The sequence below is a fragment of the Chrysemys picta genome, chromosome 4 (assembly GCF_011386835.1).
Source record: "Chrysemys picta bellii isolate R12L10 chromosome 4, ASM1138683v2, whole genome shotgun sequence".
NCBI classification, from domain to species: domain Eukaryota; kingdom Metazoa; phylum Chordata; order Testudines; family Emydidae; genus Chrysemys; species Chrysemys picta.
In genome coordinates this window covers 68930989-68948919 of record NC_088794.1, presented here as the reverse complement: position 1 = coordinate 68948919, position 17931 = coordinate 68930989, and the positions used below count along the sequence as shown (strand labels likewise).

The 17931-nt window shown below is 39.5% G+C and overlaps 1 protein-coding gene and 1 long non-coding RNA gene across 5 annotated transcripts in view; one reads left to right on the top strand and one right to left on the bottom strand.

The window, feature by feature from the left end:
- The window catches only part of LUZP2 (leucine zipper protein 2), a 458345-nt gene that overhangs the window by 138700 nt on the left and 301714 nt on the right, over nucleotides 1-17931 (top strand). The gene's annotated exons all lie outside the window — the stretch shown is intronic.
- On the bottom strand, nucleotides 601-16143 carry LOC103305946 (uncharacterized). Its single transcript, XR_508506.4, has 4 exons — nucleotides 15830-16143; nucleotides 11585-11759; nucleotides 10393-10470; nucleotides 601-1713 (listed from the first exon to the last, which is right to left on the bottom strand). It is a non-coding gene; the product is annotated as an uncharacterized LOC103305946 (long non-coding RNA).

Here is a 17931-nt window from a genome sequence, read left to right as displayed (position 1 = left end):
CCTCACTCCCTCCCCCCTCTTTCCTGTTGGTAGTGGCCAAGGGAATGCTGGGAAATGTAGTTCTTTCCCTGCTCCAGGGCTGGCTCTATAGGCAGGGAGCTAACCAAGGAACTACAGCTCCCAGGGCCCCCTGTTGGTTCTCAGCTCCCATGCTGGATTCTTGCGCCCCTGCAAATTTGCCGCCCAAAGCAACTGCGTGCTTTGCTGGTGCCTAGAGCCGGCCCGGATTAAGGGTACAGCTGTAGTAGGACACGTCTATCAAGTTCAATTAAAAGACCAAAAAACAAAAACAAATCACCTAACTGAAGCAAAACATTGTGTATTTCCAGGCTTCAGTCAAACAAAAATGTAATTTTGTAGACTCTAGTTCTCAGGTTTTTTCAGTGTTAGCCATGATGCACTTGATTGGAACATAGCAGATTGTTAATGATCTTTGATGCTGGCTAACTAGTTTTGGATTAACTATCCAGAGTACTAGTAATTGGAATGTTTTAAGCCACTGGATAAGATAATTAATTTTTCACAAGAAAAATAAAAATGAGCCACTAGTGTTCGTGTAGCTTATCTACTGTTACCAGGGTGACACTTTAAACATGTGACACTAGCATCATCTTTGACAAGCACTAGCAATCTCATGTCTATGCAGCATTTTGGTGTGAGCCTCTCAGCCTGGGTCAACAGACTTGGGCTAGTGAGGCTCATGTTTGTGCTCTAGAAATAGCTGTATAGACAACACTTTAAAGTTGTGTCTCAAGCTGGAGCGTGGGTTCTGAAACCTGGGGTCCCTCCAAAATTCTGTGTAGACTCTTTGTTTCTTTCCAGGTGTAAATCATAGCTGCAGAAGAATTTGGTCAAAAATATTGATTTAAGGAAAACATTGAAGTAGAAAGTGCTTGTTTGTACTACCTGGACTAGAAATGCTGTGCTAGTCACAATTGGGTTTACAATAGTAGAAATAGGTAACAGTTGTTTGAAAGGCTGCATACATCTGATTATATGTTCATCACTTTCTACTGAAGTGAGGATTTCCTAATATTTGTACTCTAGAATATATAATCCCCGAAGGGCTCCCATACTATGAATAGAGATAGACCAAGGATGTCGTAGTCACATATGTACCTGGACTCTATGTTGGGTTAAGATCAGAGGTTCAGGTCTGAAGTTGAATCAGGATTCGGTTTCTGGTTTGGATTTGTTGATGAGGAAATGTAGTGAGCTGTTCTTGGAAGCTTTCAGTTGCAAATGGCGGTAGTTTTGTGTAATCTATTGATTTTCTGAGATTTCCATCATCTTGATACAAGCAAAAAGGACACATATAAATAAAGACTATTCATGAGTTTTCCTTTTAATATTTTACATTAAAAACAAATCATCTTAATTCTACCCTAAATAGTACTAATGAAATAGTCCACTGGACACTCTAATCTGCAATTTATCAAAGGGGAGGTCAGAATAATTCATCCCTTACATCTCTGGTTATCTGAATTACCCCATTCTCATAGCTCAGGATGTAAAATCACTCAGCATTGTCCATCTGATGTTATTGAGAGAAGAAGCGATATTCCTTATTTCCTCCTTTGAAGTCCAGTTTTCATTTATTTTGGAAGATGCTGCAAAAGGCTTGGTCAGGCAACTTCAAATAAGGGATGACCTTTTTAAAGACTGATGTAGATCAGGTCAAAATGAGCATGAATAAGCAAATCAGGAACCATTCTGTGTGGATGAAAATTACAAAGCATGTCTAATAGAGTGAATTAGGGAATAGAAAACCATTTAAGCACTGTATTTACAACTCTTCTTTCCTAAAGGGGCATAGTTGCCTTTCACCTATCATTGTAATCTTATCAAAGATAAAATTATAGTAGACAACTTCTACTGTAATTCTAGAAAAAAACTGCCTCATTGATTGTCTAACAAAAACGCTAAATAAAAATATGATGAACCCAGATCACATTCTTTTATACTACTATGAAATCCCATTACTATAGCTTTAGAAACTGAATAGAGTGACAATATTTCTTACTGTTGATAATTTCTCGTTTAGTCATAGACATTGAAAAACATATCACAATAAAGTACAGAGTTATTAAAAATGGCGCCTTCTTACTGGACATAGACCTGATCCAAAGCTCATTGAAGTCAGGATCCACATCTGCTCCCACTATGGTCCAGTAATATGTGATTACTTTAATGGCCAACATTTTCTTTTTTTTCACTTAGTCCTGTGGAACCAACATAGCTAAATGAGAGTGAACTGGAATCTATTCTTTTGTGTCATCTTTATCATGAACTTATTTCATAACCTTCTAAGTCTTTGGAACTAAGCAGGTTTTTCCCCCCCTGTTTCTGATTACAGAGCTAACCCATTCCAGATTAGGCCCTCATTGATGCCATTATTTGGTCTCAAGAACTTTTGTTAACACTGACAATGTGTGAGAAGGAAAACAAAAACAAAAACCCAAATTGACTTCAATCTGAAGTGGAGGTTGTAGTAGCACTTAAAAAAAAAATCCCCACATTTTGTTATACATAAGCACAGTTGTTTGAGAAGTCATTGAGAAACAATAAATAAGGAATCTTACAATGACCCTTTATTTTGCAGAGTAGTGCCCATTACAGTTGGCCCTTTCCATTAAAAATATTAAGCAAATAGTTCAATAAATTTTTAAACTAATTCTCCTTGGCCAGGTGTGCACTTTGTTGTGGAAAACAAATTCAAGCTTGTTTGCTCAAATACAGTATATGTTTTAAAGGCCCCCCCCCGAGCATTTTCACCAGAAACTTGGTTTATAGGAGTTAATCTAATGCAATTTAAGGAAATGAAGAAAAACGATACCATGGATAAGATCCACATCTTTGTTCCAGCCATTTCAAACCCAGTCAAACAGCTGAAGTGGCATAAGTGAGTTTTAAATCCCCAGTTCCACCTGGAAGAGGATTCACCTGTTCAGGCACTATGGAAATAGTCTTAAGGCTGCCTCCTGAGGATGCCCCCGCTAGCCCCAGCATAGCCATGTGTTGGAGGTGGGAAGGGTGTGCCGGGTTGGGGCCACAGCCCTGTAGAGATTCCAACAGCACTGCAGGCCTTAGGGGACCCTGGGGAGGCTACAGTAATTTAGGGAAGGTCCACACACTGCAATTATGGGTGTGATTACAGCACATGTGGACATACCTAATCTAGCTAGTTTGAATGCCAACAGAAGTGAAGCCATGGCAATATGGACTTCAGCATGGGCTAGATGCTTGGGTACGTATACCCAAGGTCCCAGGCAATCTTGTATAGTCTGTGCAGCTGCGGCTTTGCTGCTATTGATTCTTGTACTAGCTAAATTCAAACTCGCTCAGGCGTAGCTACATGGGCTGCAATAATGCCTCCAATAGTAATGTAGACATACCCTCAGACAGGGGGCTCAGGCCATCAAAATTACTCTGGAGCAGGCCATGATTACACAGAGTTCAGTGGAGCAGACCAGGATTGGGTCACCACTTACCACCACCACAACCTCCTCTAGCCCTGGGCTGCACCTCTCAGAGGTGCAGCATAGAATCTCATCTTGTCTGATTTACATGGTCAGTCGCAACTAAGCAACACAGCTCAAATGTTGTATTACAAATGTTGAAACCATGGAGTAAATAAATCTGAAAAAAAAATTCAAATAAGAAAACCGAAAAAAGAGGTGAACATTGCTGAATAAATTCCTTGTATGATTTATTCTGTCTGTTGTGGAGATAGTACTGTAAAGTGTATTCCCAATACTGTATTCCCAATGCAGACAGGAAAACTCACATGAAAGATGGAACTTCATAAGAGACAGAGATCTACACTGACATGTCCCAAGGCAGAAATGGCACTCAATGCTGGCATTTTGTGTAGCACATTTTTGTTGTTTGCTTGTTTTTACATTTGATATTTACTTTTGGTATTTTGATATTTTCATTTTGATGTCATTTTTCTCTACCCTATCTGGTGAGCTGTTTTCTTCATTCCATTGTCAATATTTTTGTTAGATTATTATCTTAGTGTGAGAAAAATATCCTTTTGCAATGGTGGCTGACTTGGAGGTCTTGGCAGTGCTTCAAAGAAGGGTAGAAGATTAGCCACAATCACAGCTGCTTCATCTCCCTCCTTACCATAAATACATGGGTCGACATTTGGGACTTGTGAGCACCGAGCTAAGTGGGACCAGTTACCTACAGGACATGGTGTATGTGAGCTGCCCAGGAAGCAGAAGTCTCATGACTAGACTGCAATAAAGTAGATTATCAAAGGTATAAATGCCCTTCAGTGGAAGTTATTTTACCTTTGAAAATCTCCCTCCAAACCACTAATAGTATTCACCTATTTATAACCCGGAAACCAGTCTTTGTGATGCATTTAAGGAACTGTAAACAATAACTTGACAGAGGATGTGAGTAATGACCTTGGCCCAAGTACTAAGCAAGATCCTTTAAAGTCCCATGGAATTCTACCATCATCTGGCCTAAAATTTTTACATGGATTCATTAGTTTTGAGGTAGACATATTAATGCCATTTGTATTTCAGCTGCTGTTTCTCCTTGTACTGACCATTTTTACTGTTCCAATGTTTGGACCTTTTGAGGAACATCTTTAGATTTTTTGTATTTAATTGGACTCCTATATAATTCCAATTATTGTTGATCAGCTCTTCAAAGTTTTATTATCCTTTTGATAAATAGCAATGGGCACACTTCTAAAGATTCAGAGTCAACTCAAAGCCTTGAAGCAGTTAAGATATACAGAATCAGTCCATTTAAAATTGGAAGCACTCATTAAAGAAACCTGTTACAAGACACACAGAGAGACAAAGAAGCTTCCACACAGCGTCACATCCACCTTTGTCTACGTCACGACCATACACTGCCTGGAACTCTAAGCACACTGAGTGCAAGTGAAAATATCATCAGTCCCAAAGAGGGATTTGGAGAGAGATTTTAAAATGGAGGGGGTAAGAGACTGGGTCATAGGTGGTCATGCCTATGGTTAGAGAAGCAGTCGGGAATTAGGAGCCCCACGTCTCAGAGACCAGCTGCCAGAATTGTGGATTAGAGCTGAAATCAGAAGTCTGGAATCAGAGCAAGGGTCACCTGAAGTGAGGCAAGGCAGAAGCAGGGCTGGTGTCAAGGCTGGTATAAGGCAGGGATAGGACTGGGAACAAGCATAGGGGCTGTAGGCAAATACTTTGAACAGCCACTGAACTGCTGCTGCTGGGCTTAAAAGCTACTCTGCTGACTTTTCCTAACAAGCGGGCAATGTGGGCAGGCAACCTTCTACAGGCCAGCTGTGCTTGTTAGGTTGCTCAGAAACTGGCTCTGCTGCAGGCCCTGGTTCCTGAGAGTGGGGAAATTAAAAAACAAACAAACAAAAAAAAACCTTTCTGGTGGAATAGTTATGAGCAGTTGAGTGTGTTCTGATTTTTGTGCCAATGGCCACTCATTTGAGTCAAATTATCTACCATTTTTCCATTCATAATTTTGTCAGTCACTTTGAGCGTTGTATTAAATTATTTTTACATTTTCTTTGCTTCCTAATCAGTAATACTAATGGGTAAGTCACTTAGGCCAAATTTTTTAACGTGAGTGCCCTAACACAAGAATTGCATCCAATTTTAGGTGCATAAATGTAGACTTTATTACCAAACTATAGGCATCTGAACCTGAAAATTGCAGCCTTGACTTCACCTTTTTTTTTTTGACCCAGCTCTACAATTATGAAAATTATGATATTCGTTTTTTGTTAACCTCTGAAATTCTTGAGTGAAAAATGCTATATGCGAACAAGATAATTTTAATGATGTATATTAGAGGGATCTCAGTTACTTAAACCATGTCTGCCCATTTCCTAAGAGACAAACTTACATATGTTAGAATTCTGGACATAGGAAATAGTCTAAGTAGTCTATTTCCATCATCTACAGCCCCCAACTAAAACTTCTTCAGCACATCATCAAGGATCTACAACCTATCCTGAAGGACGATCCCTCACTCTGACCTTGGGGGACAGGACATTCCTCTCTTACAGACAGCTCCCCAACCTGAAGCAAATACTTACCAGCAACCACACACTACACAACAAAAACACCAACCCGGGAACCAAACCCTGATGCCAACTCTGTCCACATATCTATTCAAGGGACACCATCATAGGACCTAACCACATCAGCCACACCATCAAGGGCTCGTTCACCTGCACATCTACGAATGTGATATATGCCATCATGTGCCAGCAATGCCCCCTACCATGTACATTGTCCAAACCGGACAGTCTCTACGCAAAAGAATAAATGGACACAAATCTGACATCAGGAATCATAACATTCAAAAACTAGTAAGAGAACACTTCAATCTCTCTGGTCACTCAATAACAAACCTTAAAGTGGCAATTCTTCAACCAAAAAAACCTTCAAAAACAGTCTCCAACGTGAAACTGCAGAACTAGAATTAATTTGCAAACTGGACACCATCAGATTAGGCCTGAATAAAGACTGGGAGTGGTTGAGTTTTTACAAAACCTAAACCTCATTTCCGCAATGCTAATTTTCCCCTACTGTTACTCACACCTTCTTGTCAACTGTCTGAAATGGGCCACTCTCATTACTAGTTCAAAAGTTATTTTTCCTCCCTTGGTATCCTGCTGTCAATTGAATTGTCTCATTAGACTGATTTTACACTTGGTAAGGCAAATCACATCTTTTCATGTATTTATACCTGCTACTGTATTTTCCACTCCATGCATCTGATGAAATGAGTTCTAGCCCAGAAAAGCTTATGCCCAAATAAATTTGTTATTCTCTAAGGTGCTACAAGGACTCCTCATTGTTTTTGCTGATACAGACTAACACGGCTACCACTCTGAAACCAGTCTAATTTTCTGTCATTCATACAATCTCCATTCACTCAAGTGCTGAAGTACTATAGCAGTTCGCCCAATAACCATTTTTAACTCCTCATACTGTTGCAGTTGCTGTGTTCTGAAGACTACTCTATATTCGCATGCGTGCACGTGTGTGTGTGAGAGAGAGATATTTGACCCAATTCCGTTGGGGTTTGACATATCTTTAGTTTTATGTCCTCTGGATATTATATTTGAAATAAGTTCAAATAGTCCTATGCTACCTATTATTTCTGTTCTTTCATATTTTTTTGAACCTCAGCAAGCTCTCTCTCAGGTCTTTTGCAAAGAATTCAGACTTCATTTTTCCAGCCTCTCTCTAAGTCCTTCAAGGCTCCAACTCATTCTGGTTGCCCTTTGCTATATCTTCTGCTTCTCCATACTTTTTAAAGTGGTTTCAAAGGAGCTGAGGGCACTCAGCACCTCCTGGGGTTGGGCCCATGTTCCTCATGTGTTACTGCAGTAATTCAGTCTAAACTGATTTCAGTGTTTGTATTCATTTTGGAATCAGTGAGCCTTCTATATACAATGGTCAGTGACTCTATTCTTCACTGTTACCTCAAGCTGAATTAAAAACAAAATTTTTAAAATTAAAGTTTGGGATTAATTTAAAATTGAATATTCATTTTTTGCGACTCTATATTTCCTAAAACCCTACTAGAGCTAACAAGATATTCTTGTATGGTGTACAGTCCAAATTCACATAGACGCACTGGTAATGTAGGAAAATGTGAGATACCAAACCAGTTTTGCAGACCTGGGAGATTTTGGCAGCATCTTTAGAAGTTAGCTCATTGATATGTAGAATAGGGTCCATATTGCATAGAACCCCTCCACCCCCATAGCTTTGCATCTCCAGTCTGCTGACATGTTGTTCTGAAACAAGCTGAGTAACTGACAGCGAGGAAGAGAGTGACAGGTGCAGTGACAGCAGGGTTCTTATTATTTGACATTTTCGAGGAGGGGGAGGAAGAGATGCCAGCAGCAGCTTGTAGAAAGTAAAGCAAATGGCATAAAAGTCCTGTTTACTCTTCCAGGGTTTAAAACAAATCCAAAGCTTTCCATGATATAGTTCCTTCTTTTCTAATGGGAGTCTTGGCTGTGGAAGGACTGAAAAAGTTAGTCACCTGAAGTTCTTATGGAATTACACGAGAATGTGACCTGGTTTGTGACTGCAGTTCTTTATAATCTTCATTTCATAGTCATTAGTAACCCTTTTCTCATGATCATTTAATTACAAACCACAAATGATTAGTTTCAGAGTAGCAGCCGTGTTAGTCTGTATCCGCAAAAAGAAGAACAGGAGGACTTGTGGCACCTTAGAGACTAACAAATTTATTAGAGCATAAGCTTTCGTGGACTACAGCCCACTTCTTCGGATGCATATAGAATGGAACATATATTGAGGAGATATATATCCGAGGGATTGGAGCAAATGCGGTTATATCTTAGAGCTTGGCTGTAGACAATGGATTGTGTGGTGTGTCCTGGATGGAAGCTGGAGGCATGTAGGTAAGTGTAGCGGTCAGTAGGTTTCCGATATAGGGTGGTATTTATGTGACCATCGCTTATTAGCACAGTAGTGTCCAGGAAATGGACCGCTTGTGTGGATTGATCTAGGCTGAGGTTGATGGTGCTTCCATCCAGGACACACCACACGATCCATTGTCTACAGCCAAGCTCTAAGATATAACCGCATTTGCTCCAATCCCTCGGATAGAGACAAGCACCTACAAGATCTCTATCAAGCATTCTTAAAACTACAATACCCACCTGCTGAAGTGAAAAAACAGATTGACAGAGCCAGACGAGTACCCAGAAGTCACCTCCTACAAGACAGGCCCAACAAAGAAAATAACAGAACACCACTAGCTGTCACCTTCAGCCCCCAACTAAAACCTCTCCAGCGCATCATCAGAGATCTACAACCTATCCTGAAAGATGATCCTTTACTCTCACAGATCTTGGGAGACAGACCTGTCCTCGCTTACAGACAACCCCCGAACCTAAAGCAAATACTCACCAGCAACCACACATCACTGAACAAAACCACTAACCCAGGAACCTATCCTTGTAACAAACCCCGATGCCAACTCTGTCCACATATCTATTCCAGTGACATCATCATAGGACCTAATCACATCAGCCATACCATCAGGGGCTCGTTCACCTGCACATCTACCAATGTGATATATGCCATCATGTGCCAGCAATGCCCCTCTGCCATGTACATTGGCCAAACCGGACAGTCTCTACGCAAAAGAATTAATGGACACAAATCTGACATCAGGAATCAAAATACTCAAAAACCAGTGGGAGAACACTTTAACCTGTCTGGTCATTCAGTGACAGACCTGCGGGTGGCTATATTACAACAGAAAAACTTCAAAAACAGACTCCAACGAGAAACTGCTGAGCTAGAATTGATATGCAAACTAGACACAATCAACTCCGGTTTGAATAAGGACTGGGAATGGCTGAGCCATTACAAACATTGAATCTATCTCCCCTTGTAAGTATTCTCACACTTGTTATCTAACTGTCTGTACTGAGCTAGCTTGATTATCACTTCAAAAGTTTGTTTTCTCTTAATTAATTGGCCTCTCAGAGGTGGTAAGACAACTCCCACCTGTTTATGCTCTCTGTATGTGTGTATATATATCTCCTCAATATATGTTCCATTCTATATGCATCCGAAGAAGTGGGCTGTAGTCCACGAAAGCTTATGCTCTAATAAATTTGTTAGTCTCTAAGGTGCCACAAGTCCTCCTGTTCTTCTTTTTACAAATGATTAGGTAAGTTTCTTATTTGATTATGGGGATAAACCTATAACTTTAAAAAAATAGATAATTTAATAAGAGGCCCACTTGAATATGTATGTGTACATTATATAAGGCCCTTATAGTCAATTTAGGGGTCAGTGATGATTGTGGGCGGGAGGGAGGGACAGCTCAGTGGTTTGAGCATTGGCCTGCTAAACCCAGGGTTGAGTTCAGTCCTTGAGGGGGCCATTTAGGGAACTGGGGTAAAAATCTGTCTGGGGATTGGTCTTGCTTTGAGCAGGGAGTTGGACTAGATGACCTTCTGAGGTCCCTTCTAATCCTGATATTCTATGGTGCAGACAGTACAGAAACCACAATGCTCATGGTGCTGCTTCAGTGAAGTACTAAAAATTGTGCACACTCAGCTTTGCCAAGGTACACTTCATAGATCACATCTGAATTCAACAAAACACACATAGTATTTAAATGCAAGAAGAAAGCAAAGTTACAACAGGAAATTTTAAATGCACTAAAGTAAAGAAAATGCATAGTTTCTTTCCCCAGTAACTGACCCTTCCTAGCATGTGTTGGCCAACTTCTGGGTTTCCAATATAAGTTCAGAAAACATAATAAAAAAAAGTCACTTGAATCCTAGGGTGAAATATTTCTGTCCCAAATTTGGCAGCACAAAAAACACATGAAATGACGTAACTACTTTACCTTTGGATGTTTGAGGAAAACAAGCCCTTTTCTGCAGTTGGAATAGTAAGATGGGGGTCTCTCCTGTCAGTCACAAATCTGGAATTGCATAAGAAAAGACTTGGGCAGATGAGTTATGGTGGTGATCCTTAGCCTCTATGTTAATGTATCATAAGAGCATAATGACCACTTAGGCATATGACATTACTAGTTTTAATTGAACAATGAGGTGTTGATGAGTAACAAGACATCTTTAGTATTGATACTATCATCCTAACTTTCACATTAACATTTCCTGAAGTTTTTTGGTGCAAAGACAGAATAATTGTTTTGTCTCAAATGTATACGGTAAATGGCCAGAATTCCCTTATATCATAGTAATATTGTATGAGTGCTTACATACATCAGGACCTGAATGTGTAACTAAAACACTTTATATTTTCTCCATGTAAGCAGTACAATCCTGCCAAGCAATGTTAGCTAGAAATGTTACTCTCAGACACAGTCTTTGTGGCAATATACCAAAATATTGTGGCACAAATTCTCTGGAAAACATTGTTGGCAAAAATCATTTTACCAAAGGGTTTTAGTAACAATGAAAGTTGTTTTAAAAAATAAAATGTTGTAAAGCTTTTAGTAAGGGCATATTGCGTTACCTTTATTTTCACTGAATACTGACAGTATGAATGGTTGTTCATTAGACTGAAGCCAATGGCGTTGGCTGTGGAGTATGGTGCAAGTGAAGGTGACTAAGCATATCACAATAATTATCTTAGGGTATTGTATTGCAACACATCACTATAGTGTCTAAGTGCCTTCCAAGTAAAATCAATAGCAACAGCAAAGTCCCTAGTGCACTTCATGAAGTCTCTGGAACTTCTCTCTTTTGAGGAGGTCAGAACTCTGCTTGGGGTTGGGGTTGTGTTTTCTTGAGATTTTTTTTTCTTCAATTTTGATTAATTTCCTCCTTTTTCTTCCTTGTTGGTAGAGGTTAAGGGCTCAAACAGGGGTGTCAGTGTTGTGAGTGTCATTGTTATGGTGGAAAAGCTTTCTTTGAAGAGGAAATCTGACCTTAAATTGTGTTACTTTAAAATGCCTTGTTATTGAACTCAATTTTGTTGAGCCTAGTGATGTCCTAAATTAAAAATAAAAAAGGGGTGGGAGGGAGGCTGAATTTCCATTTTAGGGGCTTGCCCCCATCATTAATACTTACTGTTAATCAGACTTCTGTGTACTGCTCTGAGTACTCACTATTATAAGGAGATAACACAGCAGTTGCCAATATTATGGAACGCAGGGTGCTCAAAATGCATAAGGAGGGACTCTCCTGAAAATCTCTTCTGAGTATATGTCAGTTGAAAAGAAAGTTCACCATCTCAGCAGGGTTCCTGTCAATACAGAAGTTATGTCTTTGTGTCACTTTAACAGCAAAGATATCTTTTACAATGTAATTGCAGAACCATAAAGCATATTACATGCTAACAACAGTCTTGTATGACTTATACCCCGCTCTACTCCAAGTATGATCAAATGGGTTAGAACCTTAGCCCAAAGCCATTTCAATATACATTTTGAATTGTATTTGATTAGGATTCTGTCCCTGCTGCTGTGCAAGACTCCCATGCAATATGCATCTCCAATTCCAATTAAAATGTAAGGGGGGGGGGGAACGAATGAAGGATATAAAACAGGAAAGGATAAAATAGGTTCCCTTATTTAGCACTCTGAGACATTTTACATTTAACACAAATTGCATACACTTGAACTTGCTCTCTGGATGAGGTTCACTCTTGTCCTTTCTTAATTCTTTTTAAAGATCTGTGTAAGACCTTGGCTTAACACTGATTTCTTGGTCCATTATCAAGGTCAACAAATGTGAACATATATTTTAGTATAAACCATAAAAAGATTATAATAAACTTCTGCCAGTGTGTCATTATCAGCGGCATTCCCCCTCAACCTCCTTCTATTCTGGTTCCCACTAATTCAACTATGCCATTTTAGGAACAGAAAGGCTACAGATTTGCTGGTTGTCCAAGACTCAAGAATAGCAAATACTCAACTATCATATTTAACACTATTCAGTCAAATACAGAATATAGTAATTCTTCTTCATGTGCAAGGCTAAACTGATCATCAGGTCTGGGGTCGGAAGGCATTTTTTCCAGGGCATATTGTCATTGACTTTGGGGTTATTTTGCCTTCCTTTTCAGCACTGAGTAAAATTCATTAGAAGCATACAAAATTGATATGCTGATCTCCATTATTTGTGAATTGTATCTCACTCTAACTTATACCAGCAAATCCATATTTATCAAACCAATTGCCTTGTTACCAATGGGAATCCTAGTTCTTCCTTCTCTATACCACTCCCATTGCAGAAGCACCTACCAATATATGACAGAAGTGCTGCAGTCACCACATCTCCACAGATACATTGCTAACGTTTGTAATTTAGAGGAGTCTCAATTGCATATTACATGTAGCTTTGTCTTGCATAAAGAGTAAGCATGTGGTATTTCTTGATACAGATTAAGAATTGGGATTCTATTTTTGGCTCTGCCACATAAAGGGTGGGTGTCTTCAGACAAGTCACTTAACTGCTCTGAGCATCAAATTTCCCTGTCTGTCAAGTAAGGATAACGCTTCTCTGCATCGCGGGATGTTGTGAGCCTCAAAGAATGTTGGGAGTAGTAGAGCTGACCATAGATAGAGGGACCATACATCCAATTTTGGCCAAGACAGTCCCTTTTTAAAGCCCTGTCCCAGCTGTCCCAACTTTTTGGGTAAAAGTGGGTATTTGTCCTGTTTGCTCTTGCCAACTTGATCAGTTGGCAAGAGCAAATGGGACAAATGCTTATTTTTGTCAAAAAAAAGTGGGGTGTGGAGGCATGTGCATGGGGATGAGTGGTGATGCACTGCAGGGGGCAGGGGCATAGGGGAGGAAGCAGTGCTCAGAAATGGGGCAATGGTGCAAGCAGCAATGCCAGCCGCAACCTTGTGCGGGGTGCAGGCAGGCCTCTGGCAAGCAGCGAAGCCAACCCTGCACAGGGAGGGGGGCCTTGGATGAGAGGCTTGGGCAACTTTGGGAAACATGGTCAGACTAACCATAGAACAAAACCAAACTCTTTTGAAAGTTGTAGGGAAATGGAGAAGTTTAGGTTTTCAATTCCAGTCTCTCTCTCTCTTTCTCTCTCTCTTTCCTCCTCTGGACTAGACCAGAAAGTCCACCCAGGACCAGAGAAACCTTCCTGGTGAAATCTATGTGTCTCCATGAAATGGTTTGGTTCCAACAAAATGTCATTTTTCTATAGAAATGTTTTGACCAGCTCTATTTGTGAGATTTCATTAAATTTGTTTGTAAAGTGCTTTGAGATCTGGAGATGGAAGCTGCTACAGAAGGACAGAGGTATGTATTTGTTATCACATTAATCAGCTGCAACTACAAGAGTTAACTTGCAGTAGGTACACTTTATGTGTACTGTACCATATTCTTTCAGAAGTAAGGAATAGTGGTTATGGCATAGCAATAATTCAGTGCTACCTTCCCTCAATCTTGGCAAAAAGACATTAGCTCTAAACCTTTTGAGATCAAGGTTGTCTCATAGTTGAAATCCTTATGAATAAAATAAAATAAAAAGGCTTCCTATTCTTTTGCACTACAAGGGTATGTCTACACTGCAGTTAAAAACCTGAAGCTGGCCCGTGCCATCTGACTAGGGCTCACGGGGCTTGACCTCAGGGGCTGTTTAACTGCAATTAGACATGCAATCTCGGGCTGCAGCCCAAACTCTGGGACCCTCCCATTTTGCAGGGTCCCAGAGCCAAGGCTCGAGACCGAGCTTCTACACTGCAGTTAAACAGTCCCCGAGCCCAAGTCACCCAGCTGCAGGTGTCTAATTGCACTGTAGACATGCATGAGCATTTACTATTCGAGAGGAGCCCTACTCCCAGCTACTTCTGTTTTCAGGATCATACTTTGAATCCTGTTTTTAAAGGTCTTTTTGGATTTTCTGAGGAAAGTGCATGATCTGCATCATCAGCATTTCCTTTCACAATTAGTTTTCCAACACAGCCATCTCCTTAGCTTATTGCTCTATTTTGTAAGCAAAAGTTCCACAGGTGCCTTTCCACTGAAGTCTTTACTGGCTATTGTTAAAAGCCTTTCCAAACAAAGGAGGAGAGCATTGCCATTTTAATGTTCTTCCTGCCTGTCTCTTGAGGGAAAATACATCTACTCAGAAATAAAAAGCCTGGCAGAAGCGGTGGGATGGGAATGCTCTTCTATCTAGCACTTTTTTGGGGGGGGGGAGGGGGACCCTGTGGAGGATATCACATTGTCAGCTTGATGTTTGTTTCTCTTTGTCAATGTGAAGTAAATGCACCGATGGCTAAACTGTACTCCTACATAAACTGAGATGCCACAGGGATAAATTTAAAAAACATTGCTAGGCAAGGAAATAAAAAATAAATCCGAACAACCAAAATACACACAGATTGAGATATTCAACCATAACATGTAATGAAATAACAGTGCAAGCCTTGTTTACAATAAGCAATTTGCCTGGCTAATTATTTCCATTAGAAAACATGTACAACTTCATCTGATGATGTAAGCATCTATTTTCTTTTGAGCTATTTGAGGATGAAAGGTAACAAAATCAGATTTTAGTTATTGCTGAACATTTTTTAATGTCATGGCCAAAATAGTTTATCTCTCTGTAGTTCGATATATACAGATACAGGAGCTTCCTATAAATAGAGAGGGATGAACATATGTTTAAAAACGTTTTCTGCATCTTATGTTTCATCTGAGTACTGTTTATTATTGACAAAGAAACATCCAAAGTTTATTGTACTATAGCAGATTTTAAATTAATATAAGCACACACTGTATCTTCTCATTTGCTCCCCATTTTAACACACGATTCCCACATGCTTCTTATGCAGTACTTTCTGTTGTTTGATCTCATTGATATCCAGGAGTAAAAACGTCCTGATTCAGCCCTAAATATTTTCATTTTTAATTAGCAGTGAAGTAATTTTAAAATATTTTAATAAAACAGATTAAGAAATTATCAGTCAAAAACAATTAATTAAAAGCTTTCCTTTCTCTCTAGCTGGTTTTCACTCCGTTTTATCCCACAGAATTACCGAGGAGCATGCGATCAATGCGATCACGAATAGTTTGTGTTTCAAGTCTAGTTTGGAATAAAACCAAATGTTTACACACTTACTGAAAGTTCAATCAAGCCATCTGACCCATTTAAATCCACAGATTGAACATCTCATGGTAGGGAATATTGAACAGTTTTTAAATTTTATTATTTATAAATATATCCTGAAAATGCTTAGAAGCCAATGAAGTTGGGGCCCCACTGTGCTAGATGCAGCACAAACATATAGTAAATGACAGTACCTGCCTTAAAGAGCCTAGAAAATTAAACTCCATTCATACCTGCTGGCACAAGTGGTGTCTTGCATCTTGAGAGAGGGGGTGCTTCATGACCGCAAAGAGACAGATGGGATTTAACTGACAACTAATAATCATAGAGCAAAAAAATGAAAAACAAGTACTCCATCAGTAGATTGGAAAGTGGCCTCTTGAATGCAGAGTTAATTGTGACATCCAAAGGAAAGTGTTATGTCAAAAATAGCTCCCAGGCTTTCCCACAACATGACAGGAGGATGGAATTCCTATAAATATACCCAAGGCTGAAACTTTATGCCAAAGCTTCAGCATCATCAAAGCTCTGTTTAGATGGAATTTGTTTGAGGGGAGTTAACTTGGCATTGTCCTATAGCCAAACAGTACAACACCTAGGTCTTTCAACATGTAGCTAAGTTTATCAGTGCAATCTGCATAAGAGTAGTAACTATAGCCATAAACACAAGATGAAGCATATAGCCTTGAGCTGTAAAAAGCTTTCCCTCAGCATTTCACATTCAGGACAGCAAGCTTTTGAATTTCCTGCTGTTTGTTTGAACCTAGATTAGGAAGCTATTGGTTACGTTTGGGAGCATGGGAGGGTATTGTTCCCAAAACCCACCACTCTCCATCCCTTGAGCATGCATATTGTAAAATGCAACAAATGGCTGCTGCTTTCTATTCTATTTGGCAACTGTAGGATATATTGCTGGTTTGTATGCCACATGGATCATTGAATAATATATTACCCAGGTGCTAAGAGGAACTAGGTCTAAAGCATGGTAAAAAAAATCAAATTGTAAAAGACAGTGCAGGAGTAACAAAGGGTAGGAAATTTCTCTCACTGGTATCTGATACTGTGATGTGTAGAATAAGATTATCAAGTGCATACAAGAGACAGGAATGATTGGAAGTGGAAGATATATCATTAAAAAATAGAACTAGATAACAGTAGGTTACATATTGATACAGCAGCAGTTTAAAGATAGATAATATATATAACATTCCAAACCTCCCCTGAAATGGCTTTTTTGGGGGTAAATAATGCATTACGTGGGAAAGTAGTTGGCGATATAGTCCATCTTAATCCACAGTGACAAAGCTATATACACTCAGTGACAAATTTTTCTGGTGGCATTATCTAGAGATGGTAGGATCAGAGTCTGATCTCAGTTATACTAGTGTAAAATCAATTAATGCTAGTCAGTAGAATTACTCCAGATTTACAAAAAGGCAAATAAGAGCAGAAATTTGCTCATAGGTTTTCTGGATACAGGGCTTTCTGGCAAGAGTATTTTGGGATAGACAAAATTACCTATGATAAACTAAAAGGACAGTTGTACTAAAATCCAAGATATCCTGGTGTGCTGTTATCCATTAAGGAACGAGGTAGGAAGGTTGGAGTATACAAGCATGTCAGACAACATAGGTACAAGCTTGATTCATCAAATTTGGCAACCAGTTCTCTCTAAACTACCAATGAAATGCGAACTATGAGACTACAACACTGACAATATCAAGGAGATGAAATTCAGCAGCTGACTAGAAGATCAATAATGTAACAGAATTTTGTATATATTAATGAGCACATCAAGCCAGATGGCATAAGTAATGACCACAAATACAAAGAAAACTATTGATCAGAGACATGCTAAATAAAGCCATTCACCTTGAATTTTTTTAAATTAATAATAAGTGAGAAATTGCTACATTATTTAAGATGCAGAGAATTTGGTAAAAGAAATCCACCAAGGAAGTTTAAAATCAGTGCTTTCAATAAAACTAAAAAAGGGTGTTGAAAGTCTATACTTTGTGGATCTATCCATCTCCCTTTATTAATACCTCGTAAATGAATACCTTAGAATCATGACTGTCAGTGACCAATTCAAAGGAAATCTACAAAAGGAGTTATTAATCTGAACTCTTGTTGTCTTGCTGCTATTGTCAGTTGGCATGCGTGTTGTCTGTGTGTGTTCTCTCCATATGCCGTCCTAGCTCTGCGCAGCTAACTGGCTCAGCAGACCTTGAGGGAACTGCCCAGAAAGGCCACAGGCTCAGTTCAGTGGCAAAGGCACTCGGCCGGTTTATTGTCAATGAAGCACAGTACTAGTGCCCCATAGATTCTACAGGTA